We start from the raw sequence: 27,897 nt of genomic DNA on the forward strand, positions 1-27,897 counted from the left end.
TTTCAAATAAGAAATTTTAAATAAAAACAATTGAAAAAGTTTTATATGAAATCAATTAGCTTCACAAATAAATTTATAGGTTAGAGTGGTTGTTAACCAACGCACGTATAAATTCGATCTAAAATTATACAAAATACTCACTTCAATTCCGCACTAAATCTACAAAATGTGTAGTTTTTTACATTTTTAAAATGCACACTTCAAAACTCTTCAAACACAATAATAACATGAAATTACAAATTCTATTCAACGACTCTTTTTCCTGCTCCCTATTAAATTATATGTGTATCAAAACAAACTAAAAAAATATTTACAGAAAAACAAAAGTTTTAATACTTTTATTATTTTTATGCTAGTGAGAACCAAAACAATATGGAAATGAATGAGGGAAAACTGGATCCTACCACGTGATTTCCCGGCTAATAAAAATGTAGCGTTAAATGTTTAAAGCAACCTTGTTGGAAGTCGCATAAGAAGTATAACTTCAAAAAAAAGAAAAAGATAACAAATCTTAAATTATTCTAGCTTTATTTGTGCTTGTACATGCTTTTCAGTATTTTGAATCATTTTGTAGTGTTTGTTCAACACTGATTTATTGATGATTTCCTTTTAATTTTCACCCCGTACGAAAAATTGATAATCAGCTAGAATATGATAAAAGAAGATCGATAGTTAGTTTAGTCATAGGAAGATATCATCTTGTTCAAGCTTGTTCCTCTGTCCTTATTGGTTAAACCACTTTGTGAGCGTTACTTTTCTACTGTCATTTGTAATTTGGTGTTAAGACACTGAGGAAGGTTCCTGTTTATAGAACTGAAACTATAGTATGACCATTTCTATACTTTTATTTGTGCTTCCTTCACGCGGCTTTTTGTTTTTGTCTAGGTAGTACTAAGTATATCCTATTCTCTTTTTGAATCTTATATTTTGATAATCATTTGCAACATTTTTTTAGCATTTGGCATTGTGGATAAAACCTATGTTATAAGGTTTCAAACAACTCAGTTAATTTTTGTGCTCTCTGAAATTTTAAATTTTATTAAAATGTATGGCATTTTTTTAAAAAAATATATTTTAGTTGCTTTAAAAAATTCTGAGAAGACAAAAGTGTCCCATTGATAATAATTTTAATCAAGGGGAAAAAAACTTTTAAGTCGTTCATACTGCCGTTTGATATTGCTTAAAACGCCATAAAACTTCTCTCCTAGATTTTGTTTCATCAGATTTTTTTTTACCACAAAGATAACTTGGATAGTTTCAGGTATCTATTAAGATAGTTTTCTTATTAGGCTTAAAGAAACTGGTAAAAGAAAATGAAAAAATTCAAGAAGAGGTTACATTTTTACACTTGATAATCTGTCAAAAAAAATTATCAACATAAAATAAGCTTATTACCTTTCCTACTTCACGTTAAAAAAAGTGTAAATCTTTAAAACTTAATTATAATAGCTTAATATACCTGAATAAATTTGAATAAAAAAGAAAAAACCCTTATAGTTTAGAAATAAAAGTTACTTTCAGAAAAAAATATTTTATTTAAAAAAAGGGGGAAAGAAGAGCAGTTCTAAAAAAAGTTTCTAAAGATTCAAAACTAATTCAGTTAGGAATTTTCAATTATCACTTTAATTACTCTGCAAAAAAGCTGCGTATGTTTATTAATCACATTATGTTCATTAAGAAAGAAATTTAAGAAGCATAATCTTAATAATTAATAACTAATGGAGTAATTTTTTGAGCTTTAATGAAGAAAAAAAACTCATCTCCTGTATAAGAAAAGAAATGATTAATATGTAATTTTTTATGAACTAAAGAAAATTCTCGACTGAGTTTCCAAATTTTCCAAATATCAAAAAACACATGTCAGCAACTAAATTTAGTAGATTAAATTTTTTTATTAAATGCTGTATATGAAGTAAATAAATAAAAAAAGATGTTTTGATTTAGTTCTTATTGCAAACAAAGTATAAGTTCGTAATTAGCGATAAACGCATTTATTAAGTTATAATAAAAACGTGTTTATAAAGTTTTAAATTAGATTAGAATTTTCGAAACTTTATATCAAGAAAACAGTTAAAGTTAAAAAAAAAAAAAAAAAAAAAAAAAAAAAAACAATTATTGCAGCAAACTTTTGGGGTGAAACAAGATCTTTTCTTTCAAAAGTCTTGGTTTTCATTTAATATATTCCGATAGATGGAGCTTCAAACCTTTCATTTGTAAGATTTTTTCGTTCAATTCGAATAGTTCGATTTCAGTTTTAAGAATAGTTATATTCTTCTATTAATTTTAATATATATGCAGTAATTTTAATATATATTCAGTCACTCATGGGAATTTAGTGATCAACAAAAAAATTGATTTCTTTGTTCTATTTTTTTTGCAGTAATTGGGCACTTGTACTTCAAGAAAAAGATCACGGATACCCACACGTGTGCCGTATGACATCAGCGCCAACTGATTGTTTATAAACAAATTGGTGAGTCAAAGTTGAACATAATAGCAGTTGAGCTAAGTTTCACCATACATGTTAGGTGGGTACTTTATTTACGTCGCACTAGAGCTGCACGATGGGCTATTGGCGACGGTCTAAGAAACACCTCGAGGATGTTCCGAAGAGATGCCATCGCAATTTTGATCCTCTGCAGAGGGGTAGCTCCCCTTCTTTGGTAGCCTGACGACCTGCGTGCGAAGTCGCGCACTTTACGGTAGAACAGTTTAACTATGATCGAAATTGCGCAACTTCGGTCCCTGCGTAGGCTGATCAAACTGGTCATCCACCCACCTACTGACCGCAGTCAGTGATGACTTCGGTGTTCAATTAGAACCCGTGTCTCAGACCACTGCGTGACCCACACATGTTAGAATGTTAAATAGCGAGAAATTAATTACATACAACACCACATACCTCATCAATTTTGTTAAAATAATATTCTTTCTCGTCTACTTATTTTACTTAACTTAGATTTATTATTTGTTTATGTGTTTTATTGTAACCGTGATATGTTCTTATTTCGTGTACCTGGCAACTTTGGTTTATAATATATTTGCATATGTTCAACATAGCTTCGTCCCTGTATTTGCGTTAACTAAGAAATATATAGTGAAATAATTGAAATCCTGGTGAAGGAATATAAAATGTGCTTAAAACTTATTACGTAAGTCATCTTACTTAAGAGAATTGAATCGTGACAGATTTGGTGTACCTGGCAAATTCGATGCATAATAAGTTTTTTTATGTTCTACATGGCTTCGTGCATGTCTTTGTGCTAAGTCTTTGTGCTAAGTCTTTGTGCAAATATGTAGTGGTAGAATTAAAATCTTTGTGAAAGAATACAGGCTGTGTTACTTAAGAAAATAGGTACTTGCCAGGCTTGGCTTACTCGAAATAGAATGGAAAAAACATTTGCTAACGTAAACAAATACTACGTTTTAACAACCAATTAGGATCGAGATACCCACGCTACGTCACTTGCATATATCCCATTAAAACTTTAAAAAATGTGCAAAATTGGAAAAAAATTACAAACTTAAATGTTCATTAATATATTAATAAATGTCACACAAGACCAAAAACAGGAATAAAAATTAGAAGTTTTAAAATATAAAACCTTTTACATATTTTTAAACTGTAGTGTTTCAAAACGAATAAATTAAAACTTTAACTGCAAAAGATTAATTGACTAGTATCTGAGAAAAAAACAGGAACCAAGTACTTTTATTCTTCAAAAAAATAAATAAATAACCTATTAACCCTCTAAAATATAGTTTGAAATAACATTTCTCCAAACTGCAGGGTCATTTTTCATTCAAATAAACATTTATACAACATTTTTAAAATTTAAGTGATTCATAGGGGGAAAAAAAGAAAACCGGTTTTTCTTTCTTTCAATTTTTGTTAAGTAACATAAACTTTCACAAAGAAACAGATACAACAAAAATCTAAATGTAGCTACAAAAATTTCATACATTTTATTTAAAAAAAATTATGACAATGGACACTTTTTCGTAATTAATTATATATTTTGTGATAAAGATAAATTTGGAATATGCAACTTTCACTGACTATTTTCAATTATTAATTATTTTTATAAAAATTAGGGACAAGTTATTCCACTGATTATTTCTAATTATTTATCTGTAAAGCGCTAAAAAGAAATTCGGGACAATTTATTCTATGCAGTCGCTATTTTTAATTATTAATTATATGTATTATTAATTATATGTATTATTAATTATATAAAAAGAAATTCGGTACAAGTTATTCAAGTTATTTCATGTGCTGATTATTTTCAACTACATAATAATATAGAGTAAACATGGAAAGATGAATAGAAAGAGAAGAAGAAAAAAATTATTAAAATAAATAGTAAAAAAAAAATAATATTTAAAAGCTGGAAAACAAAAAACAAATAATCTCGTCATCAGCCCACACGATTATATCTGCAAAGAAGGAGTGCTTTCTAATATTGTCTCAATATAGCCAAAGCAAAATATATCAATTCAATAGTGAGAGGAGCACTCAAAAATTTTTTTGAAACAAAATAGAACACATTAAGTAAAATGCAACGTAAAAAACAAAAGAAAAATAAACGAAAATGAAAACAGAAAAAACACAAAACGAAATCCATAAAGCGAGTAGCGGATTCAAATGAACTTACATGTACGGGAAACTTTTAAGAATGATTTAAAATATTTTCGTAATAAGATTGTCAGATTACAAAATATGAAAACAAAGTGCTAATGGAGCTAAAAGCGTAAATCGAGAGATTTTGCTTCATGACGCGTTCTTACTGAAGTACTGAAGCTTGTTTTATTTCTTAGTTACGATGGATGATCCGGAAAATGGATGTGCGCAAGGTAATATTATTATACTGGATAGTTTAAAGAAGTTTATAATTAATAAGGTTGGCAATTATTTATACAATTTGAAAAAGAGTGAGAGAGAGAGGCATGATTTGCCCATTTTGCACAGATTCTTAACAACGGATTTGCAGATTCCAATTTGCCCGAATTGGATTTGCGCATGGTAAAAATATAAATCATTTATNATTGAAATCCTGGTGAAGGAATATAAAATGTGCTTAAAACTTATTACGTAAGTCATCTTACTTAAGAGAATTGAATCGTGACAGACTCGGCTTATTCGAAATAGAATGGAAAGAACATTTGCTAACGTAAACAAATACTACGTTTTAACAACCAATTAGGATCGAGATACCCACGCTACGTCACTTGCATATATCCCATTAAAACTTTAAAAAATGTGCAAAATTGGAAAAAATTACAAAGTTAAATTTTCTTTAATATATTAATAAGTGTTACACAAGACCAAAAACAGGAATAAAAATTAGAAATTATAAAATATAAAACCTTTTGCATATTTTTAAACTGCAGTGTTTTAAAACGAATAAATTAAAACTTTAACTGCAAAAGATTAGTCGACCAGTATCTGAGAAAAAATAGAAACCAAGTACTTTTATTCTTTAAAAAATAAATAAATAAATAACCTATTAACCCTCTAAAATACAGTTTAAAATAACATTTCTTCAAACTGCAGGGTAATTTGTCATTCAAATAAACATTTATGCAATATCATTTTTAAAATTTAAGCAATTCATAGGGGGAAAAAAGAGAAAACAACCGGGTTTTTTTTACAATTTTTGTTTAATATAAACTTTCACAAGGAAACAGATGCAACAGAAATCTAAATGTAGCTATAAAAATTTCATACATTTTATTTAAAAAAAAATTATGTCAATGGACACTTTTTGGCAATTAATTATATGTATTGCGATAAAGATAAATTTGGAATACGCAACTTTCACAGACTATTTTCAATTATTGATTATTTTGTACAGAAATTAGGGACAAGTTATTCCACTGATTATTTCTAATTATTTATCTGTAAAGCGTTAAAGAGAAATTCGGGACAATTTATTCGATGCAGTTGCTATTTTTAATTATTGATTATATATATCGCCATAAAAAGAAATTCGTTACAAGTTATTCAAGTTATTTCATGCACTGACTATTTTCAACTACATAATAATATAAAGTAAACATGGAAAGATCAATAAAAAGAGAAAAAGAAAAAAAATATTAAAATAAAATATTAAAAAAATAATTAAAAGCTGGAAAACAAAAAACAAATAATCACTTCATCAGCTCACACGATTATATCCACAAAAAAGCAGTGCTTTCTTGTATTGTCTCAATATAGCCAAAGCAAAATGTATCAATACAATAGTGTGAGGAGTATTCAAAATTTTTTCTTGAAACAAAATAGAACACATTAACTAAAATACAACATAAAAAAACAGAAAAAAATTAAAAGAAAAAAAACAGAACAAAACACAAAATGAAATCCATAAAGCGAGTAGCGGATGCAAATGAACGGATTCACGGGAAACTTTTAAGAATGATTTAAAATATTTTCATAATAAGATTGTCAGATTACAAAATATGAAAACAAAGTGCTAATGGAGCTAAAAGCCTGAATCGAGGGATTTTGTTTTACGGCGCATTCGTACTGAAGTACTGAAGCTTGTTTTATTTACTAGTTACGATGGATGGGCCGGAAAATGGATGTGCGCAAGGTAATATTATTATACAGGATAGTTTAAAGAAGTTAATAATTAATAAGGTTGGCAATTATTTATACAATTTGAAAAAGAATGACTGAGAGACGCATGATTTGCTCATTTTGCACAGATTCTTAACAACAGATTTGCGGACTCCAATTTGCCCGAATTGGATTTGCGCATAGTAAAAATATAAATAATTTATTAAGTAAATTTATTAATAATATATAATTAACTCAATGGCTTTATGTAGAATATAAGAATATAAATACTTTAGTTGGGTATCCATTGTCTTTTTTGTAAAATTTCGAAAGAGTTTGTTTGTTTTTCGAATAAATAATCATTACTACGTATTCTTTTAATTCCATTCATTTGATTAAAAATAGTATTTAAATAAATGTTTTTAGAAACATTAGAATTCCATGTAATTAATTTATTTACATTAAAATTGAAATCATTTCTTTTATCGTATAAATCAATAAAGTAAATATTTTCTTCCTTTTTAATACCCAAATCCAGAGAATAAAAGTAATATTATCATCATGATTACGAAGCAATAAAACTTATTAATTTTTTTTTGTTTCTTTTTACTCTTTTAAAGAGTAATTAAGGACAAGTTATTCCATGCACTTACTATTTTCAATTATAAATTATATGTATAGCGATAAAGAAAATAACAGGAAATGTTATTCCACTGACTATTTCCAATTATTAATTATACGTATAGCGATAAAGAGAAATTGGAAAGAAGTTATTCCACTGACTATTTTTAACTATTAATTATATGTGTAGAGATAAAGAGAAATTCGGAAACATTTATTCCACTGACTATTTCAAACTCTTAATTGTATGTATTGCAATGAAGAGAAGTTTGGAAGGAGTTATTCCCAGGACTATTATCGGTTATTAATTATATGTCTTATGAATAAAAATAAATTTGGGACTAGTTATTTCACTGACCATTTCCAATTGTTAATAATACGTATAGCGATAAAGAGAAATTGGGAAGAAGTTATTCCACTGACTATTTTTAACTATTAATTATATGTGTAGAGATAAAGAGAAATTCGGAAACATTTATTTTACTGACTATTTCAAACTATTAATTGTATGTATTACAATGAAGAGAAATTCGGAAACAATTATTTTACTGACTATTTCAAACTGTTAATTGTATGTATTGCAATGAAGAGAAGTTTGGAAGGAGATATTCCACTGACTATTTCAAACTCTTAATTGTATGTATTGCAATGAAGAGAAGTTTGGAAGGAGTTATTCCACCGACTATTTCAAACTATTAATTGTATGTATTGCAATGAAGAGAAGTTTGGAAGGAGTTATTCCACTGACCCTTTCAAATTATATATATTGCAATGAAGAGAAGTTTGGAAGGAGTTATTCCACTGATTATTTCAAACTATTATTTATATGTATTGCAATAAAGAGAAGTTTGGAAGAAGTAATTCCAGGGACTATTATCGGTCATTAATTATATGTCTTAGGGATAAAAATAAACTTGGGACTAGTTATTTCACTGACTATTTCCAATTATTAATTATACGTACAGCGATAAAGAGAAATTGGGAAGAAGTTATTCCACTGACTATTTTTAACTATTAATTATGTGTGTAGCGATAAAGAGAAATTCGGAAACAATTATTTTACTGACTATTTCAAACTATTAATTGTATGTATTGCAATGAAAAGAAGTTTGGAAGGAGTTATTCCACTGATTATTTCAAACTATTAATTATATGTATTGCAATAAAGAGAAGTTTGGAAGGAGTAATTCCAGGGACTATTATCGGTTATTAATTATATGTCTTAGGGATAAAAATAAATTTGGGACTAGTTATTTCACTGACTATTTTAAAATTATTAATTACACGTTTAGCGATAAAGAGAATTCCAGGATAACTCTAAATCCAGTTGATAGACCCAATTCCCGTATAATTGAATTGTTTCTTGCTATTCCATTAAGAAAAAGAAGTCAAATAAGTTCTTTTCAGTACTTCCATTTTAATTTTCCCTTTTGGAAATTTATTTGAAAAGCGTCCGGGTGTTGGGGCAGAAACAAATAGTGAGTTCGTTTAATTTAGTTATTGTTGTCTGTTGTTGCGGTGAAATTGGTCTGACTCAATCTTTGCAAGAGACAATCTAAATGAAGAGACAGGGGGGTCTCTGGATTGAGGCGCAGATCGCCAGCGCCACCTTGCGGTTGGGAGTCACCGGCAGTCGTGAAAACGATTTCGAGCTTTAAGAAGGGATCTTCCTTCCCCAGCAATTCGCATCTTCGGTAAGTTTTCTCTACAATTCATTCTCTCACTCAAAGAACAAAATAAATTTTTCATTCGAATTTTGACAGAGTTTGTTATTTAATAACAGCTCAATGTTTGATTGTGATGTTTAGTAAAGAACAAAAATATATATTGAAGAAATTATGAGGGATTGTTGGTAAAGACGTAAAGAATAACGTCAGAATTAAATGTCCAAATTGATTTTATTATCATTTAAAACTATGTGACAATTTTTTTTTGTATTTGATATTGTTTCGATAAATATGAGTTTCATATAAGAATTTAAAAAGTAAATATTTAATTTATTTACAATTTTTCATCAATATTTTATACGCTTATGTATAAAAATGCGTTTAATAATGCAATAAACATTTTCAATGTTATTGGTTTTTATTGTTATTTAAAAAGAAATAAAGAAAAGCATTTTAATTTATTAACAATTTTTCATTTCATATCTGTGAAATAAAGATGAACCTTATATAATAAATTAAAATTGATTTAGTTTATTGTGCAACTTTCTGTCAATACGCTGAACATTTAATTTATTTAAAATTTTTTATCGATATTTCGAATGCTTATTGTATAAAAATGCGTTTAAAACATGGCCATAAATAATCCAGTAGACATTTTCAATGATATTGGTTTTAATGTTATTCAAAAAGAAATTTAAAAAAAAAGCATTAGAATTTATTGACAATTTTTCTTTTACTATGTGTAAAACAAACGTTATTAAAACTTTTTAAATTTATGGTTAGTAGATATTTAGCTTTTTTACAACTTTTGGTTAATATTTTGAATACTTATGCTTTAAAATATGTTTAAAATATGGAAAAAAGTTTTTCCAACCAAAAAATTTCTGTTTTTTTTTTATATTTTATTGCATTAAAAAAGAAAGCAAAGCAAACATTATAATTGTTAAAAAATTTTCAATGACAACAGAAATATTTTCAATGTATTTATTGGTTTGATTGTTATTTAAAAAAAATTAAACAAATATCGTAGCTGTTTAAAAAATTTTACGTAATATGCGTTCACAAAATATGAGCTTCATATAATAATTCAAAAAGTAAATGTTTAGTTTTATTTACAACTTTCTGTGAACATTTCGAATACTTATATTTAACAAAAATGGAAATAATAATAAATCTAATAAAACTGTTATATGTATTCGCTTGGTTTTATTGTTATTCAAAAATAAATTAAAGCAAACATTATAGATGTTTTATTTTATATTTTATCTGTAAGAATAAAAAAAAGATTGATTAAAATTGATTCTAATTTCGATTTAAAAGATACGATCATTTTTTTGTTATACATATCCACTAAATAATCGCCTAAATAGTATAAATTCCTTTTAAAATTAAAATAACTTATTGACTGTGAATAAATAAACAGAAAAGAAAAGTAGACGAATGTACAAAAGAACTTAAATCTGAAAAATATGAATGCTTAAGCTGGTTTTTATCAGAGTATTTAATTTAATAATTCAATAATAAAGTAGTCCTTTTCTGAAAGTACTGTTCTCCAAAAGTAAAACAAATTATTTTAAATTGTTATTTAAAGCTTTTCAAATAGTAATAAAGCCATTGCTTCAATGTAACAATAATTTTCAATAATCAAATACTAAACATGAATTAAGGAAGTAAAATATTTGAGGATATTGAAATAAGTAATATTATTGATTGATTTGAAACAACTGGTATTTATTGAATTCATTAATTTCATCACATTGTAAAAAGATAATAAATCTATTTTTTTTAAAATTTATACATTAAAACTTTAAGTGAAAGAAATAAAAATAGTGGTAAAACTAAAAATAAAAAAAACATTTTATTAATTGTCAGTTAAAGAAAAAACTAAGCTATACACTTTCGTTAAAAAAAGCATTAATTGTCTTACTTTAATCATCTTATTTTTGGGGCACAAATTAATTATATGGATTCAAAACTTTTATTAACAATTAAAATATAGCCATTAAATTAAAATTGTTACAAAAAATAAATGAAATATGAGTATTTAAAAATGATAAAGAAAAGGTTTGGAAAAAAAAAGGTTCGAAGACAGATGATAATATTCACATATATACGTCGCAAAATTTTATAATGAAAATGCGGTATATATATATATATATATATATATGTTACCGTTAAAGTATATAATGCAGTTATTTCANTATATATATATATATATATATACATTGCATCTTATTTTTTTTTAAAAAAAACTATAAATATTGAGTTGGGTGATGAAAAACGTATTATTAAAAAAATGAAAGAAAACAATTTTAGACACTGTATAATAAAAAATATATTCAAGGGTGTCTCGGTTTCAAGGTACTTTTAACAAAGTTCTATTTTTTAATTAATGTTAATCACATGTTAAATCATAACTTTACGATATAAATCATGTTGCAGGGTAGTGAGGTATGATTAAGTGATTTAACCTTGGTCTCTTACTTATACTTCTGATCATCTTTAATTGTTAATTTGGCTCATTTTTTGTTTAACCTAATTGAACCATTTCAATTTCTGTGTTCCACTTCTATTCCACTTTCTGTGTCATTCCCCTTGTAGTAATTCAACGTGTTATAAAATAATTGGGCGTTCGATTTTATGTTCAAGTTAGAATATAATGTCTAATTTTTAAATTTCCTTTTTAAGAAAATAATTTTCAGGAACAATTGAAATTTATCGATTCGTATAACTGCAGTTAACTGTCAGCCAACTTAATTGAAAATATATTACATTCATTTCTATATATGAATAAAGCAACACAACGTAAATAATGTGGCAAAAATAGATATTCTATAACTTCGGAACTTTCCTCGATGTACGTAACACAGAATTACAGAAGAATGCACGAAAAAAGTTAGTTGATTTCATAATTTTTTTAATTTTGTTATACCAGCTTGTTTGTTTCGAATTTTCTTCTGCCATTCTGTGCCTCGACGTTGAGCAAGGCTTCTGTTTATAGATGCGAAAGCATCAAGATGTTTCTAGTTTTTTCCCTCTTGTTTATAGATCCGATTGCATCATGTCTATTTTTGTGCTCGATTCACGTTGTGTAATTTAATTCAATTTATTTCAATAAGAAACATCTTTTTAGTATTCAAACAATCGAAATTTCATTTAATTGATGAATTGCTATTTTTATTTACTTCAATTACAAACATGTTTTTAGTATTATTTAAACATTCGGAATTTCATTAAACTGATGAATATTTTACGTAGATTTTAATATTTGAAACGTATAAAGTGAAGCATGTCATGGAGTTTTAAGTATATATGTTAGTGTTGGTAAAAAGCGTTTTGTTCGGTGTATGCCCTAGTTGGCTCCCGCTTTAACCCTTTCAAGATAGGTGAAAGAAGTGCTTCCCCACAAGCCAATAGCTCCGAGAGTATATGTAATAAAAACGGTCTCGTGAACGTATGAATACCTTACAAAAAGTATGGTGAAAACTACCATAATACCGTATTTCTGGCTTTATGGGAACACTAAAAAAAACTGTAATTTTTGCCGAAGCGCTTCGTTAATAATTGTGTATATCGATTATTCATGTATTAGGTATGTAATATCGATTATATAAATATACAATTTATCGATATGTATCTGATATCCATCTCAGATAGAGATTAAATTTTAAATATATCGCAATATACATGCTGCAATGCATTCTTTTTTTTTCTTTTTTTTTTTTATTCTACCTCAGTGTTCTGTAATAACTATTTTTAATTTAAGTTTTTTAGAATCCTCTTTAAAAGTGAAAACAAAGCGTGCACATTAGGGGATAAAAATTAATATTAATATGCTTGTTATCAATACCAGTTTGCTTGCCTAGTGAAACCTGTTTGATTGCCTAGTTCAGGTTTTTTTTAAATTTTTTTTAAATCATTCCTGCTTCCATCGGTATTCGAACAGATCGTGATGTTTTCAATTCAATTTATATCCAATTCGCTCAACTATTAAAGCATTTTTTCTTCGCTTAAATATTAGTTTGAGAACTTTTTTAAAATTATTTTTGTCAAAGATTCTGAAAATATATATTAAGAGTATTTGATGAGGAACACACCAATATGTGATTCGTCAAGTTCCTAGTTGATTTTGCTCTTTCAGGTCCATACGCTCTAAGCCTATACGCATTTATATTATTGTAAAACAAGAGTACTAAATTGAGATAACATCCGTGATTGGGCTGTCAGGGTTAAGGAAGCTCGCGGGTCCAGACGAGAGAACATACGTAATCATGCTATACATATTTTCAATACGGAAGAAACTTTTCTTCAAAACTAATGAATAGAGCCGCGATGGCTCAGGGGATAGAGCGTTCGCCTTGCAATGAGGTGAACCGGGTTGGAATCCCGGCGATGGCTAGTTGATACGAATTCCGCATCCCGCTTGCACCTACCACAGTGCTGACGAGAAATATCCTCAATGGTAGACGGATCATGGGTTAGAGTCCCTTTGCCGTCAGGCTAAACGTGGGAGGTTCTCGTGGTCTTACACTCCAGGTCACGCAAATGCGGGTTAGTTCCAGCAAAAAAACCTCCACGAAGGCAAATTTCTTCCAATACTTGATACAGGAGTTCCCTTATCTTCTGGATTGCGTTCAAAATTACAAGGCTACGGAGTTGAACATTAGTAGTCATAAACCCAAAAATTGTGTCGGCTGTTCAACGACTGTTATAAAATATAAAGTAAAAAGTAACGAATAATATTTTNCAGCAAAAAGTCCTCCACGAAGGCAAATTTCTTCCAATACTTGACACAGGAGTTCTCTTATCTTCTGGATTGCGTTCAAAATTACAAGGCTACGGAGTTGAACATTAGTAACCCAAAAATTGTGTCGGCTGTTCAACGACTGTTATAAAATATAAAGTAAAAAGTAACGAATAATATTTTATTTAATAAAATAAGCAATATATGAATATATTTGAAAATGCTTTGATTATTTAATCAATTACAATTGAGGAAAAGAACAAGGTATGAAAGTAGATAATTCAAAAAAATGTTAAATTCAAATTCTAAATTTTTTTGTTATAATAGGAAAGAATAAATAAAGTTGTACCTCTGGTTATAATTATACTACTATGCGAATTTTTATGATATTATTATAACATTTATTAAATGAAATTTTAAAGTATTATAAAAAGGATTACAGACAAATGATTTTTCTATTTTAATTAATACAAGTTTGTTATATTGTAAAAGATTTACATTATAAATTCAAATTTATTTTTAAGCTATACTTTATCTTAACTCTTAATTTAAAGCCATCACTATAGTATTTCAAAACTCAGAATATTAAATGAAAATGCTTTACAAAATAAATTGAAATCGTAATAATCCTTAAGAGCGAAAATTTCACTTTGCCGATGAGAATATCCGCTGAAAATTTATTTTTCCCTCAAATGCAACTAATTTTTTCGTTATTTATGTAATTGTGAAATTTAAATCATAACTCTAAACGATTTAATTTAGTTTTGATATTGTTTCTTAGAAATAAAATAAAGATTAGAAAAAAACGCATGATTTAATTTAAACCGTGGATCGTAGTTATATTATTTGTTTAGATACTTTGTTATAGAAATATTTTTAAACATTCGCTTTTTGTATGAAATTTATTTTCAATTTATTTACATATTATAATACATTTCTTTATAAATTTTGTTTTAGAATTATTTTTAAATATTTATTTCGTTGCGTTTTTTTATGAAATTTAAATTAAATTAATTTACATATTAATTTTAAAAAAAGATTTGGTAAAGAAGGAGCGGTTTGTTATTTTAGTAAATTGATACTTGATAATATTTTGTATTTTATGAATTCGAGCCTAGAAGTTAAAATTGAACCGATTTTGATTTTATTTTAATAATATTTTACTTACTTTTTTGTGAGAAATAGATAAGAATCAAAAACTAAATCGAGCACTAAAGTGAGAAAATTTAATACTAGCATTTTAGTAATATTTTCAAAAATATAAATGAAGAAAAGAGGAAAGATGGATTTAAAAATTAACTTAATTTAGGTTTTAAATTGAAATTTAAGTAAAATTTATACATAAAATAAATAATTTTAGAATGGTATTTGAAAATAAATTAAATTTAGAATTAATTTAGATTTGGAGTGAAATTTAAATTTATTCTAAATTTAAATGAGTTAATTGGCTTTTTTGGTAAATTGATATTTGATAATGTTTTTTATTTGACAAAATCGAACTTGGAAGTAAAAATTGAATCGATTTTATTTCAATTATATTTGAATTACTTTTTTGTGAGAAATTGAAAGGTAACGAAAATTGAATTGGAAACCAAAGGGAGAAAATATAATACGAGTATTTTAGTACTATTTTCAAAAATAAGAATCAGCAACTGAGTTTGATTTATAATTAAAAATTGGAAAGTTTAATTTATAACTAAATTAATTTTGGTTTGAATTATTATGTTAGGTTTAAGTTAAGATGTTTCAAGTTGTATATGCTTCAAAAATGTTTCGAATGATGTTAAAATAAATGTTTCAAATAGTGTTCCAACTAATACTTTTTTTTAATAAACCACAGTATTTATCAAACATATAATTTTATAGTTAAATATGATTGAAAATAACGAAAGTAATTATTTTAAGAAAGATTATAAAAAATTATAGTTTCAACAATTATTTGTATTGAAAAACTATATTAATTGAAATTTTAAAATTGATTAATTTTATCCTCAGTCTGCCTTCATCAGGCGTTTAACTTACTTGTATTAAAATTTTAAAATTTGCTGTAAAAATAGTGCGTAGGTGGATCAAATGTAAATGAGACTTCTTTAATAGAACTTTATCTAGAATCTAAAAATTTGTTTAGCAGTGATTAATTCTTTTTAAATTCTTTTTTTTTTTTTAGTAACTTAAATCATAAATGAGCATAACACTTTTAATGGAGTTGAAACATTTGAATTTTTACTATTAGAGAAAGTTCAAACGTAGTAATATTTTGCGTAGATTACAGGCACAGTTCGGCTATGATACCCTTTCCTCAGGGTACAAGTTCGTTAAACAATGTCGCGAAGAAGTTGAAAACATGTCTCACGCTCTTCGAACAGGATTGAGTCTTACGACTGTCCAAGTTCGACCAAACTCGTGACCTTATTCATAATGACTGACGAAAAAATGTTCGAGAAATTAGTGCTATAACAGAAATAAGTTATGGAAGTATGCAAAGTATAATTCGTTACGATTTGGAATATCTATAAATCTCAGCAAGTTGGGGGTCTAGAATTAGAAACACAAATCAAAGGGATGCGGGAAAAGAAATTTGTTGAAAGCCCTCTTAAAGACAAAGAACCAAAGTTACAGACATTACACTGGGAAACAGTTGAACCTCCTCCATATAGCCTGGATTTAGCACTTTCGAACTGCCATTTGTATGGACCCTTAAATAAGTCTTATGGGAGAGAGAGATTTTCATTTAATGAAGAAGCGCAATTAGTTTACTACTCGGCCGACATCTTTCTAAGACAACGGTATTAAAAAAATTTCCAAGACATTGGGTAAAAATGCGTAAAAGTTCACGGAAAGTATGAGGAAAAAAAACATATATTTATTTTTTGAAGGTATAATTTCAATATTTAGCTATTAAAAAAGTCTCATTTATATTTAATCCAACCTCGTATATACTAGGAATAAAGATTAATAGAAAAATAATTCTTTAAAGAATATATTCTTCTATTTATTCCTGAAGGCAGAATACTTAAAGCAATTTAAAATATGTTGAAAAATAATATTTTATTTTACAAAATTCCTCTTTTAAACTCTCTTTGAAAACTAATAAAATTCTATGAATTTTCTAGAAAAAAGTTCAATATTCAATGACTTAAAAATTGATTCGAACATTCAAATATTTGCAGACAAAAAATAAACTTTCTAATATTTATTTCTCCTACACTCTATTTGAACAACTAGTAAAATGTTATTAAAGTTTGAAATTACAAGATATTCAGGCTACAATGATTTCCAAGAAAATCAATACTTCGCAGGGATAATTTAAGCTTTAGGCTATATTAAATTTGATAGATTTTTATAGTTGATTTTAAACAAACATTTCCAAATCAGTTTTCTGCGAGGCATAAAATAGCTTTTGTTCTAAGTGGGCAATGTAAACTTATTTAAATAACTATGCCGCTGGCATTTTCGATAATTACTGTTAATCAAGTTATATGCTTTAGAAGGGGCCCTCCAAATACAATTGGATATAAATAATAAAATGAATGCACGATATATATGGGTTTTTGGAATATTTATCTTCGTAAAAATACATTTTAACGAAAAAAGTGTTCTAAAAATACTTATGATAGGATATGTTTGTAATTTTACCTATAAAAAGTGTTTTTGAAAGATACTTTAAATAAGCTTTACAAATATTTATTTGAATTTCATCAAATATTTCCTACAAACACATCTAAAAAATTGGTTCTTTCAAACGAAAATATTTAAAACGAATAAGGAAGAGTTTTTGTGCAAACGATTTTCAACTTAAGTATTTTTAAAATTGTTTTTCGTTTGGAATAAATTTGAGTTCTGAAATAAAACATTATAACTATATTTGTAAGGTAATATGTTGGTATTTATAATTGCGGTGTAAGTTGTGACAAAATAAAAACTGTTTTTGAGTTTATCTTCTTCAGAATAAGAACTAGAAGTTCATCTAAAATTTTTATTCAGTGGCGTACGTAGATTTTCTTGCGCCCCCCCCGCAAGATTTATAAACGCGCCCTATCTTAAGGCCTGGTTTCTTAGGACAGGACGCCGTCAGCTGGAAATCAGCGCTAACCTCTGATTGGTCCATTTGTGAGTTNTATGATTTTGAAATGTGTCATAAAATTTAGTAAATGTGTTAAAAATGGATAATTTTATAATGATACTTTAGAGCAAAGCATAAAAAATTATTTATTCTCTTAAATTTACTTTTCAATTTTGTACTTTTTGCTAAATGTGTGGTAATAGGAACAAACTTTTTTTAAAAATAGAATTGCCAGTAAAACATTACCATATAAATGGAAAAACTACCAAAGGAATGGTTTAAATACGTTTGGTTCAACAGCGCACATATAGCTCCCCTGCAAGATTTAAAAAATGTGTCCTATCCAAGACTAACACAATTCTTTAAAAATTATAATCTGAAACGAACACCATGAAGAGACATTTGGTTATGTATAATCATTCATTTTATTTTAATTTATATATTTTAATTTACATATTTTAATTTATATATTTTAATTTAAACTATTTTAATTTTAATTTATAAGAAATTTAGAAATTATAAGAATTTAATAATAAGAATGTAATAATAAGAATTTAGAAAAGTACTAAATAATTGGAACATTGTATACATTTACCTACTTACCACAGTAAAATGAAATTCATCTTAATAATACGAGAAAATAACTCACTATCTTACAATAATTATGTTCAGCGTTTAGTTTGGGGTTATTATTGATGGATTAAAAATATCAGGGTTTTCGAAACCTTTTGAAAAAGCCTAGCAATAGATGTTGAAAGAGCAATAAAAAAAAAATCTCTTAGATTTGCGATGAAATCGGCACAAATAAAGCGCACATTTAAATGCGTGATTCGAGTGTCGTATCAATATAAATTAAAAATATCGGGATTTATTTAACTCTGTGGAAATGTGTGAATAATAAACGATAACTGATGAAAAACAACAGAGAAAATACTTATAGAAACGATACGATACTTAGAAAAACGAGTAAAAGTCAAAACTTAGTTACGAGTTAAACTTAAATAAACATACCTAGAGTAACAAGAGAGAAATGGTACCTAGAAAGAGAGTACTAAAGTAGTACGATGATATTGACACAAATAAAGTACGTTAAAAGCAAGTTATTATTATGTATAGTTTGTCTACTGTAAGAAGATCCCCGCCACAAAGTCTGAGGCTGTCTGCTGCTATGAAAACAAGAATAACGCAATTCAGGGAGGGTAGCTGATCTTCCCTCTAGGGCTAACACAATATACAGAAGAAAAAGATTCCCTTTTTTTCGCGTACCCCACACCCCTAGTTGAAATAGTTATACCTCGTTGCCATAGTCACCAGCACGAGTCCAGACGAATAGCTAGAGGAGTTCTTACTGTAGACCAACTGTATACGTATTAAAAAGAACGATATTTTGGGGACCTAGGAAAACTCGATCAAAAAGTAACTCCAATAAACTGTAAACTGAATACAAATAAAGAATTTCAAAAGTGATTACTAAAATTCGAAATTTACTCATCATAATTTTGTCGAATAAAAGATATTGGAATTTTTAAAACTTTTGAAATACGCTGCGTTAACTACTAAAAAAAGAGATAGACAAACTGCATTGATTTTGATTTGGCGCGTTAAAAACTTATATGAGAAATTCAAAATTTCTAATATTTTTTATTTTCCGAAAACATTATTTTTTTTAATTACGTTCAGGTTACAATAGAATGTTTAAAAATAGCAAAAATGTTTCATTTCCATTATTGATAAATTCATAGATCAATTGTTGTGCAAATAAAACATATAAGTATAATCTAACTGTTTATTTAAGTATTAAAAGTTCGATGTCATGTTTGCTTTTGAAATTTTTCGATTTCATAGCCTTTAACAAATTGAACAGAAACAGTATTTATTCATTGCATTTCTACATATATTTAGTTACATTTCACAGAAAACAAGCTAGGATATTGTTTTCTTTTCATTATTTCGTTTCCCTCCATAATTAGTAGTTACAGTTTCCTTATTTTCCACTTATTTTTTGTGTTGCTTAGGAACTCTCCGATTTCAGACAAATTATCAAATAGCGTCGAAAGGATGACTGTTTATTGTGATGTATGATTTTTTTTAAAGTTCACGTTTTGGGTTGTTTTTTTTAATATTTTTAAATTTAACTAGTTTTTAATAATTAGTAATTGCATCTCACGATGATCTTCAGTGATGGAAAATACTTTTGCATTTCGTAGACGCCAATGAGTTCAGTAAAAAAAAAAAAAAATGCGCATTTTGTATTACAGGATGTCTATGATTTTAGTGTGCATTAAATATTGAAATTTATCACAAATTTCGCTCAAAAATTAATTCTGAGAGAAATCGCAAGTATTTTTTCCTGAAATTTCGGGAATGATGCGCACCGTTGCATGAATGTTGGTTGGTTGGTGTCGTATCCTCTATTGAATCATATTTCATGGTGTGCTTGAATAGTTTTTGTTATTTCTATGGCATTAAAAGAATACAAATCCTCTTCTGTGGGGTAGTTTAAGAGGTGAAGGCCTGCAGCGACTGCAGGGCAGTTAAAAACATGATATGGTGTCAGTTCCACATTAAGACAGTTGCCATAGTTTTGATATTTTCTAGTCTTATCTGTAGAAATTTTCATGTTTTTATGATGTTTTGTTCTTAGTCTGATGAGAGTAGTGGCTGTCTTCCTATCGATGTCAAGATTAGTTATTTGATCGTGGGCTTTGATTTTTAAAGGGGTGAATAGTCTTGACTTTGCAAAAGCATTTGCATCTGCCAGCGTGGTTGGGATTGAATTTTGTTTTAGATCTCTGGCATTTTTAGCCAAGGAATCAGCTATATCATTGAACTCTAGGTTCACATGGGCGGGAATCCACTGCATGAATGTTGCTAAACTTGATTGATACCATGATCAATTTCCTCTTTCAATTCATGGATGGAATTGTGCCTTATTGGAGCAGCTTTAGACTTAAAAAACATCTTCGATGTTAAACCGTATGATCGGGGTTTATAATTCTAATCAATCAACAAAGGAAATTTCACAAAAAGGTATAACAACGCTTAAAAAAGCACAATAGAATAGCAACACAGATTAATGAACAGAACTAACATAATAGAAGTCCGAATATTTCTCAACAATGATAATGAACAGCGGTGGCTCAGGAGCTGGAGCAGCACTATCCAATGAGGTCACCCAGGTTCGAATCCCAGTGATGTCTGGTCGATATGAATTTTACTCCCGGTTCACACCGACCATAATGCTAACGTAAAATTATTCTCAACAGTAGACGGTTCATGGTTTAAAATTCCCTTGCTATGCGGTTAGCCGTGAGAGATTTTCGTAGTTTTCCTCGACATGTAACGAAAATTATATGATATAGGAGTTCTTGATATATGTGTTCTCTGTCTTCTGGGGTGGATTTAAAATTGCAAGGCTATGGAGTTTAACATTGATAGTCGTAAATTCAAAAATGGATAGGTTGTCTTACGACGGTTATAAAATAAAATCAATCAAAGATAATGCTTTAAGAACTTCATTTTCAATAACTGCTCACATGATTCCCACGACCTAAAAAAAATAAATCAGCGGTAGCTAAGATTTTTCAAGACCATTTATCTTTGATAAGTGAGTTATGAAATAATTCCTGAGTTATTTTTTACACCCATATATAATTCCTTTTAATTAAACATTTATTGATAGCTTAAAACGACTAGATATATCTCACTTCTGCTATCACTTTAAAAAATTTCCAAACCGTGGGTACTCAGCAGTGTTCAAGAACCTTTATGATCACAATATTTTATAGCACAGATAGTGCTAAATTCAAATCTTACGAAAAAGTTTTGGGAAACTTTTACACTATTATTTTTCATAATTAGTAATTAGATGTTTCATTTATTTTTTGCATATTTTAAAACTTATTATTTAGCTCTTATTATTTTTTTTAAAATTTAAAGTATTTATAATACGAAGTTATAAAATAAAATTGTTACTAGTATTTGATTAGAGTTTTAACTAGCAAGTAGTTACTTTAGAAAAATATAGCAAGAGATCTTTAGTTTGATATCAAATGATAAGAGAATATTACTTTTTATGTTACAAGTTATGTTACATTCTTAAAACGCAAGAAAAATAATTTTCCTAATGATGGAGATTAGAGAAGATTAACTCAATTTCAAGTTTAAACATGTTTGACAAAATAACACATAATTGCACCCCTAAATTCTTGTTATCTAAGCTTACTGTTTAAGAAATACATGATCGTGTTGTGAACATACTTACAGAACAAATTTAAAATGGCTAGATGGAACAAATCCCAGGGGCCTCCAAAGTCAATTTTCGGAGTTTCTTAATCTAAAGAGCTGAAGACTTTCCAAAAAGACGTGATAAGTAAAAAAACTTTTGAAAACACTTCATCCCCTGAGAAAACAGAAGATTTTAGGGCTTTTAGAAAACACTGATAAGGGTAAAAGCGCAAGTACTGTCTACCAAACAAAAGAGATGGCCAATTTCATTCGTTTGATAACATCGAAATAGATATTGGAAGAAAATGTTCCATAGAATAAATCGTTTGCTCCTTTTGAGTTAAGATAATTTAAATAGAGAAAGCCTTTTTTTTTTAAAGATTTTATTTTCGTTTTCAGATTTTCGCTGTAAAAACATTGTCCGAAAAAGAGTTTTTGACTGATTTGTTTAGCGGTAACGTTAAAAAATCATTTCGTAACGTATTCCATTTTTAATAATATTCATATATTTATTGAAGTAGAAATGTTTGAAATAAGCAAATTTTTTGAAATCTAAAGGCATACTTTATCGAATATATTTAAAATCTCTTTATGTTTTACTTTCATATAAACAACTTCATTTTAGTTGGAACTACGGGATAATAAGTATGTTTGAAGCTGAAGTAAATATTAAGTACTGTTTTTTTATTTTATTTTATAACCGTCGTTGAACAGCCGACCCAATTTCATGGGTTTACGACTACTTACGTTCAACTCCGTAGCCTTGTAATTTTGAACCAATCCAGAAGACAAGGAAACTCCTGGATCAGTACCCCCAGAGGTATTGATTTGTTGTGGGAACATGGAGGACTTTGAGACTCGACAGATTTAACGTGCATCAGTCACCATTTACTACACGGGGAGTCTTCGGCCGGCGAGGATCGAACCCACGACCTCTTGGATATGGGCCCAGCGCCCTACCGACCAGGCTATCCCGACCTATTAAGTACTGTTTGGAATATATTATGATATAAATATATACCAAAAATTGGAATGTTGTGTCTGCATTTAAATAAATAAAACCGAAAATATTGTGAAGCGCACAGAAAAAAAAAAGAGTTAAAACATAGTTGTTTTAGTACCATTATTTTTATCAAGAATTTATTTATCTGGAGTGGCAAACCTTCTTCCGTAACTTTGCGCTAACCCTTTAACAGATAAGTTGAGTTTCATAAAGCATTGGTTATGAAATGATTTAGAATAATAAAATAAGACTAAGAATAATAAAATAAGATTACGAATAATAAAATAAGATTACGAATAATAAAATAAGATTACGAATAATAAAATACGATTAAGAATAATAAAAGAAGATTATTATAGATACGATAGATACGTAATTTCAGAGATGATTTAATCACCATTTTGTAACCAAATAGAGCTAGCTCTAGGTTCAGCAGCTAGGCGGGGTCTTCTACATATATGTATATATACCACAATAAAGACAAAAAGGATAAAAAGAAAAGGGAGAAAAACGAACATAATTAATAAGTTTTATTTACAGCGCATAAGCTGCAAGTATATAGAACTCATAAAATAAGTTAATATAGAGAAAACATGGAAAATAATATAATAAATAATAATGAAAAAGAGGAAAAAATTATTAAAAGAATTTTTTTTAAAAAATATTTAAAAAAATATTCATTTAAAAGAATATTGAAAAGCCGGAAAGCTAAATAATGGTAAGATATAATCTCCTCATCAGCTCACACGATTACATCCGAAAAAAGAGTGCTTTCTAATATTGCATTAATATAGCCAAAGCAAAATATCTCAATGCAATAAATAGTGTGAGGAGCACCAAAAATTTTTTAACGAAAACAATGTTTTCAATTTTGCTAAAAATTGAATTGAAACAGAAACAATTTTTTTTAAAATTTCGTTTCAATTTTTCCTTAGATGAGATTAATAAAAATAGATGAGATTAATAAAAGATGAGATTAATAAAAATAAAAGAGAAGCAGTAGTTTTACTTAATATTCGAATTGATTGAATCGATCTTACATAATTTAGTGCTCTACATTTAGCGATTAGATGGGCCCTATGTATCAGATACGGCAATGCTATTAGCCATTGATTTATTTTACCTTAAATATTATTTATGCTGGTATACGCTTGATGAATAGACACCATATTTGATACATGAAAAGTACCCTTATTTAAAGTACCGGAAGAGCAGTGTTAACATCAGGGCTCATAACGGGGTTATAAAAGGTTAGTTGATAACAACTATTTATAAGAAAAAGGTTTTTTTCTTTTTGTTTTAGTGTAATAAAGTGGAAAACAGCGAAAGAAGCATAAATCAATTAAATAATTAAATTCTTGTTTCTGTATTATTAGTACCACTATCAAAGCACGCGGAAAAATAATACAAACGAAGATGCATGCATAGTTTATTTAAAACTACTTATAATTATCATTTTTAAATAATTATTAACTTTGTTGAATTTAAAAGTTAATATTCATAGCTCTTATAACTGAAGAAAATTTTATATATAACATTTTACATGCAATATATTTATTGTGTTTGCAAAAGATTTACACATATAATATCTAATATATTTTAGCAGTTGAACTTAACTCCAATGTAAATGAATTATGATATGCGTTGTTGTTCTTTAAAGAAAGTTTTTTTTTCAATGTTATGATTTATTCTATTTAGATTTTCAAACGCTTAACAATTTTCAATTTCGCTGATATTGAAATATTCATGCTTTATAAAATATTTCAGTTTTCTTTGGCGATCTATTTATTATTCAAGATTTTATACAGGAATTATTATTTTTTTTGTTATATACTTATACTTTGAATATTTTGGATATTTTATATTCAAATGTTGATTGTGGAATAGATTTGCATAAGTGAGATCTTGAATCTCTGATTCACAATCTGAATAGAGAAGTATATGAAAATATTTTGATGGGCGATGTTTTATTTTTTTTCCTTGAAGAAATTAAAATTCCACATTGGATTTGATTTCAAAGCGATAACTTTTCCTTAAAATATATTCTTCTATCTTCTTTGAGATCTTTTTTTAAAATGCTTATTTATAGCACTTTTTCAAGAAGAAGTGATATCATTCGTAAGTCAAAGTATACAACCAACTTTTAAAATATTATTTATATACTGTGCTTTAACAAAACAATATTTTTCTGCTTTAAATTTAAATATTTTAAAGTTATTTAAAAGCAGAGTTTATACAAAATATATTTTTCATACTTTTTCTTTATTTTTTATAAATTTAGGTCATAGTAAGGGAAAAATATTACATTTAGTTTTTAAATATAGCATGAAACTCAGGTGAGTTTTTCTGCGTTAAAGATAAAATCTTCCAATCATCCATATCATCAAACGTTTGTCAAGAACAAATAAATATCATGAAAATGAAAGTGAAAAATTTAATCCTAAATCCAAGATGGAAAGAGACTTCCGAAAGCAAATAAAAAGAATCAAAAGTTTGTTAAAATTATAGTTTTTCAGTGGAAATACATTTTTTATGTACTATCTATGTAAATTTAATTACACTACAAGAGTTTCCAAGGAAATTTTTATTTTGAAAGAACGTTTCAATATTAATTAAGATTTGTTTTTGTTGATAATTTTAGATATCATTCTAAAAATCCCCTTCCACAAAACTTCTCCTCCACAATTATGATAAACAAATCAGCAAACTTTTCAGAAAAAAATTATTTTTCGAACTCCATGTATATTTCTTAACTTAATTACTTTTGCAGTATATTGGAGAGTTCTGCCCAAAAAACGATATTTATATCATCGGTTTCATGTACATGAACCTGCGTTTTGAAAAAATAAAAATTATAAGCATATGCATTTATTAATTTCAAAATTAATTTATCGATAAAATATTAAATTTACTTAACTGTTTTTTTTTATTTTTAATTTGAGGAAAAAATGGGAGCTTGAATTGGTTTTTCAAAGTTATAAAGCACTTCTTAAATTTTCAATATTTTTCAGTCGTAATAAAAATATTAAAATTTTAGTATGATTTAAAACGCTAATAATTCTTAATTAGATTCAATTAAAAAGCCTTTTGCATGTAATTTTTTTAAAAATTTTATTTTTTAAATTTTTCACAGCAAATAAGATTTAGAACTAATGTTTATTTGAAATACTTTCAAAAATCTATGTTAATCTAGACAAATTTGTAATAAAATATATACATTGCATATTTTTATAAAATATGTATTAGATGCTACAAATATATATTACACGACATATATTTTTTTAAATGGTAAAAACTCTAAAAAAATTATTTTATTTAATAAAAAAAATTCATTTTAAACTGTACATTTTGAAATTATTTCAAACAACGTTATTTCTAAACCTTATTTGCGGCGAAAAATTTAAAAATTGAAATGATTGTTATTAGTGGGACACTTAATTATGCGTAATTAAACAACTGTATTAAATAAATATTTCTCGAAATTTCCAATTCTTTTTTAATGAAACTTGACATTTTTGGTGTCTTACATATGTATGCTGAAATGAATAATTTGGTTTCTTTCATTAATATGATAAATATTAAATAAGATAAGTTCATTTTCAATTTGAGAAACTTTTGTAGCCAATACACAGAGATTTGAAACCAAAATATATAAGTAGTTCGTAGCCATTTACACTGGTCCGTTTGCATGTATCTGTTAGTCTTCTTTTTTTTCAAAAAAAACGAAAGAAAAAGGAAAATGTTTATAATGAATTTAAATAAAAAATTACAATACAAAAAACGTTAAATTTTCACATTAATAAAGATCAAATATGGTATTTGTGGCAATAACACAGACAAAAGCGCGAAACTGAAAAATCAAAGAAATTTCATCTGCATATTGTTTTTCGATATCGACTGTTGGTCCGGAGGACGACTAATAATTATTTTGTTGTAGTGCGAGTCAATTTTTAGTGGCGCTGGATCAACCGACCGGCGTTGATTTGAAGCCCTGATTATAAACGTTCTTTGTAGGGTCCGGATAGTCTGGTTAGTAGGACACTGAATCCATGTTCAGAGGGTCGTGGGTTCGATTCCCGTGTAGTAAATGGTGACTGACGCACGTTAAATCTGTCGAGTCGCAAAATCCTCCATTTTCCCATAACAAATACCTCTGGGGGTACTGCTAGATGAGTTTCATTGTCTTCTGGATTGGTTCAAAATTACAAGGCTGCGGAGTTGAACATTAGTTGGCGTAAACCCAAACAATTGGGTTGACTGTTCAACGACGGTTATAAAATAAAATAAAACGTTCTCTTTATCTCCCTTATATAAAAACTAATTAAAAAATATTATTTAAACCTAAAATTATATTTTAATTCATAAAACTGAATCCCTACTTAAGAAATATTACTTTTGAATAAAATCCAAAACGAATTTTAAGTACTTAGTTGCAGCACTTATCTAATCTTAAATTGCTAAATAATCTGAGAGAAATACGTAAAATTTTAATTAGAAAAGTTCGAGTTCCATTTAGCTAAGTCGCCAAATGTCGGGAGAACCAAATGTTCCAAAATGGTGGGACAAAGTAGATCTTTCTGTATTCCATTCTATTCCGCCTGGTTTGTTTGAAGTGAGCATTCATGCATAATTCATGGGTCAAACATGGAGGTTTCAAGGAAGTAAATGGTATATGTGTGTATTTAATTACGTGTGTACGGCATAGAAGGAAATAGATCATATAAATTCTTTTTCGAATGGCCCACAGAAGAAGAATGCAAATACCGTGCAAAAACAAACAGATCTCAACTGCTTAACGAAACTTCTTTCTGCATCGGTGATTAGGTTTAAATATTTGAGCAGTAAGTAACGAAGCAACAAGCTCTAATTACGACTTTCAAGTTTTATTCTCTTAGTGTTTCGTGTTATTATTTTATTCCATCATCTTCCAAACGCTATTATTAGCCAAACGCTACATTTAATGTTATATCCTGCAGCGTTATAATTTTGAAATCAACATAGAAGAAAAGGCTA

At 27.6% G+C, this 27,897-nt stretch overlaps 1 protein-coding gene across 2 annotated transcripts in view; it reads left to right on the plus strand.

Annotated features, from left to right (window-relative positions):
• Positions 1-27,897, plus strand: part of LOC107449963 (uncharacterized) — a 329,392-nt gene that overhangs the window by 78,547 nt on the left and 222,948 nt on the right. Inside the window, exon 1 of one of the 2 annotated variants that reach the window (XM_016065657.3) lies at positions 8,735-8,874. The exons of the other annotated variant lie outside the window; for it this stretch is intronic. The gene's annotated coding sequence lies outside the window, so the exon portion shown is untranslated. Of the gene's footprint in view, positions 1-8,734; positions 8,875-27,897 lie in introns of those variants that run through there. 2 annotated transcript variants of the gene reach the window in all.

This window comes from Parasteatoda tepidariorum, chromosome 3 (assembly GCF_043381705.1).
Source record: "Parasteatoda tepidariorum isolate YZ-2023 chromosome 3, CAS_Ptep_4.0, whole genome shotgun sequence".
NCBI classification, from domain to species: domain Eukaryota; kingdom Metazoa; phylum Arthropoda; class Arachnida; order Araneae; family Theridiidae; genus Parasteatoda; species Parasteatoda tepidariorum.